This window comes from Vanessa cardui, chromosome 10 (genome assembly GCF_905220365.1).
Source record: "Vanessa cardui chromosome 10, ilVanCard2.1, whole genome shotgun sequence".
Lineage (NCBI taxonomy): Eukaryota > Metazoa > Arthropoda > Insecta > Lepidoptera > Nymphalidae > Vanessa > Vanessa cardui.
Window position 1 is genome coordinate 4,482,920 of NC_061132.1, and position 4,538 is coordinate 4,487,457.

Below are 4,538 nucleotides of genomic sequence, written 5' to 3' on the forward strand. Positions count from 1 at the left end.
AGCTTCTAAGACAAAACACTTCGATGTGTCTAATTCCATACCGTCCTTTTTAGAACACTCAAAATGTTTTGTTTAAATTAAAGTACACGTTTTTCTGATTCTTCATTTTTCCTGTTTTTATTACCCTTGAGTGTGATGGGGCGTGCTTTGAGATAGTCTACTATTATTATACATATCTATCGTTGACTGTGTGATAAATTTGTGCAAGCTCGCCTTACAGCTATACTGATGTGTTCGGGTATCGTGAATGAGCAAGTTTAACTACTGGCACAAGGGATATGATATCTGAGTTCGAAATTTCGGTGGTGGCCAGGCAATGTCAGAAATGGTTAATGTTTCACACCGCGATTTGTTTCATGGGCAGTAGTGACGAATAACCATTTGGTACTCCATTGTCCATCCGCGTAATATCATAAGAAAATACAAAAATAAACTTGTTACTCAATTAGTTAAATAACATAATAAAAAATTTACTAAATTAAGCTTTCTTAGATAATTAATTGAATCTTTCCTTATGTGTGAAGTGTCACAGTTATATATCGAAAAATTTAATAATTTTTCTTCATATACCTTATATTCACACGCGTTGAAAACACTCTTTGAATCGATACCCAAACTTCTATCATAGGATGAGCGTGAATGACTTTCTCTGGTTCCTTCGACATTAAATTTGTTTTTAAATGGGTTTATTGCTGGTCATCATACATCTACAGCATTACCTCAGCAGGTTTTATTACGTAGGTTACGTAGGACGTATGTATAGGAAAACCAAAGAATCCTACTATTGAGAGCCTAGCCAGCAAACGCGAATTGCCATTTGAAGGTGCTTGAATATCAAATACGAATTCTAGGAGCAACGCAAAAAGGTTTCATTTTTTTGTCAACATTCTTCAAAACATTAAAACCCAAAAGTAGAAAACGTGTCTCTAAAATTTAATTTATTTAGAAACCAACAATTGTTTATCTATACTAATGTTATAAACGCGAATGTAACTTTGTCTAATTGTTGCTTTTTTTTGAATTTGTATGTATAGTATAGTATATGTGTTTAAATAATAGCATAATATTTTAACAGTAACAACAATTTATTATTTTCGTTCATCCCTCAGCCTATACAAAAGTTCGTTTAGTAAATGTGCCAATGCGTTGATCTAAGTTACTTTGTCTAACGGATTAAACTAAAGCAATTTGTCGGTTTCATAACAGAAAGCTTTGGTCGGTTTTGCGTGATCGATGCCAGAAAGATCTACATAAAATTATTATTTGTTTCGGTGTCTCGCATTGAGCCACTTTAACTATACTACCTAAATATTTTATTGGTTCATCAAATAAATAATCAACGCATGTATGTTGACAATCGATAAAGTCCTTGGAAATCCATTTACTGTGCAACTGTCAAGATAAATGCCATTAAAACAATTGTATTCACTACACAAATTAACTCTTCGTACTGTTTTGTCATCAGTTTGATTAATACTGCCTGAATTATTAATGATTGTAACAATATTTATAAGAGCTCTAATATGATTATGGCCTAATGTTTTGTGCTTGACGCATTTAGTATCGAAACAGAACTCAGAAGACAGTGTTTTAAATTCCAGAATGCCCAGTCAGAAATGCAATAAAATTAATAAGACCGATTACAATATAATAAAGTTAATTATGACGACTCGTCTAATTTTAGGATGTTACTCAAAACTTCATAACAGCTTAGCATTCGCTGTTGTTGCTAAGGTTTATTGTGTAGTATACGCAATAGTTATGTTGTACTTCAGTAGTTATGAATTTATTTTAACGAAACAATATGGAGCGATTATCATAACTATCCTCAAAATAGTGAGTTTAATTTTTTCTCTAGTCGTGTCAGTGATGAGTGACGGAGAAAATTTTTTCATTTACTTGGAAGCATCAGACAAGGTTGATCCTTTGCGACTCATTGAAATAGGAGAACATAAAGTGCGATTCGGTTTTTCTATATTCATCGGTGTTTTTTTATTAAATTCATTTCGATTTATATTAACATGGCCACACACTTTCAACTGGTTTGGTAAGATAATTCTTTTTACAAACACCTTGCTGTTGTTGTCATTACATTTAAACCACATGACCAGAATGCTGATGTTCGAAATATTGTGGGTTCGCTTGAAGTATCTTAGAATAGCAATGAGTAACTTTGCAAACACTTCAAATCCTGAAAGCGAAACACAAGTCAAATTGTTAAGCATGAAAATGATTGAATATTTACTAATTTATAAAAGATTATTACAAAGTATCAAGAATATTGGCAACGCGCCAAAGTTGATGGTAAGCATATGAAAACAGCGCTAAGTAGACGATATTTAACGTCTTCATGTTTTTGTACGTCAATTCACGAACCGAGCTAGTATTCTTTTTTTAAAGTAAAATATTAGTAAAATTACGTTTACAGACATTTTCACAATGACTAATGACGTGTCACTAACGCTATTCCAGATGGTGATGGCCTTACCGACTTGTTTCATTTCTTTGCTTAGTACTGTTGACATTGTAAGTCGGGCTGTGAAAACTGACGTAAGTGCTAATGATTTATTTTATAATTCAAGGACAAGAATTTATAAGATAATTTCATTTTGGTATTAAAATGCAATAATATATGTAACAATTTAATTGAACGGTTTAATTGACTATTTTATAGCTGAACATTTTGCGAATGATTTAGGAGATTTAAATATCAATATCGTAATTAAAATTGACATATGTGTAAAATGTTACTTTTCTTTACAGTTCAATGCTATGTATACCATTGAAGTAATTCTCAATATCGTTCTGCCATGTGTTCCGGCTGTTTTTGGGGAATTGGGAAGCGCTGAAGCGGATAACATTAAATCTAATATGATCCGACGATACAGAGTTTGTCGAAGTAAGATCAAGGCTTTTATATTAAGCTACACACGCATCCTGAATTTGATTTGCATTTGTAAATCCATCGATCTTCAAGCGCAGTCTAGCCTAGCTTGTGTGATTAAAACATGCTAAATGTTCCATTTTCATACTTTTACTCAAACTTTTTCCAGATGACGCGCTGCGCAATAAAATTTTGGACGGAATCAAATTCCTCGAAATCTGTCCGATGAACTTCACCGTCTGGCGCATCTTCGCCGTCAACTTGTCGCTGGTGCTGTCTCTCATCGGCGTGTACACCACGTACACGATTGTGTTGTTGCAATTTCGTAATTTAAAAACTTAAACGAGGAGCAGAGCACGCGTTCTCAGCTTAAGCAAATGTCAGACTTGTCATTTGTGACAGCCTTGTTGTGTGTATTAGACGAGATATTTAAGAGTGTTCAATTCATTTGAACCTACGTATTTCATAAGACAGTAAAAATAACTCAGCAAAACAAAAAATAATGAACATGAGTTTTGTATTTTATTTACCCCGTTCTGATATAGATATAGGTACTAGATGTGCCCGACCGGCCAAATTTCAAGTTTGTAGGTGGTATAGTCTTTTAGATTTTGCGATTAATCTGTGAGTGGTATTTCGCTTTCATATGTATTGTGCTTTAGTATTCATTAAAATGGGTTTATTTCCTTTATCTATACTTAAAATAAATCTGTAGGGATGTCAATTCTGTACATGGAATACTTTTCCAAAATAAGTATCAGAGGTTGAAAAGGGGTCGATACTGATGGCAAAAATGCAATCAGTAAAATTTTTGTCTGTCTGTCTGTCCGTATAACCGTTATAGAAACAAAAACTACCCGAGGGATTCTAACGAAACTTGGTACAATTATTTTTTATACTCCTGAGCTGGTTATAGTATACTTTTCATCACGCTACAGTCAATAGGAGCAGAGCAGTGAAGGGAAATGTCGGGAAAACGGGAGAAGTTACTCCGTATATTAAGCTTCCGTCGCGTGTACAACCTTAATGGTTAAAGCTACATAGAAATTTTGTATTACGGAAATGTTCTCCTTAAAATTATATAAAAATATCCCATGACAGCAGTTATAGTGCAGTAACCCCGCACATACCGCTGACGATGGAATATAGAACACAATCAAACTGCTTACACGCACATTCCATATTGTTTTCGTAAATAATTAATATTAGAATTTAAAATCGGTCTTGTAATAGCATTAGATAGATAAGTCAAATGTAATTAATTAATAAAATATATAATTTTGTTAATTTTAAATAAATAAATACTTTTTTAAAAAGTCTTTCTCCGAACACCGTAACATAAGTGGCGCAGTCGGTAGGATAGCGGCACTATAGTCTTTTTGGAGAATAAAATCTTCTCGATAAGACTTAAGCGAACGATTCCAATCGTTAGTTACTGCTATCCAAGAAGAACCTTACGGCGACCGGACCTGGCGGGAATCCGGAATAAAGGAGACCTGCGCTTTACAAGACCCGGCGGGAGATGCAAGCAGCGTGGTAAGCCTTCCAAGCTCCTTCTATATTTCCTGTCGTTATTTATATATAAAAATAATAAAATCATTGTATGTTCGTCTTTAGGCTATTATCGCCGATAGACTCTTATATAATCTAATAT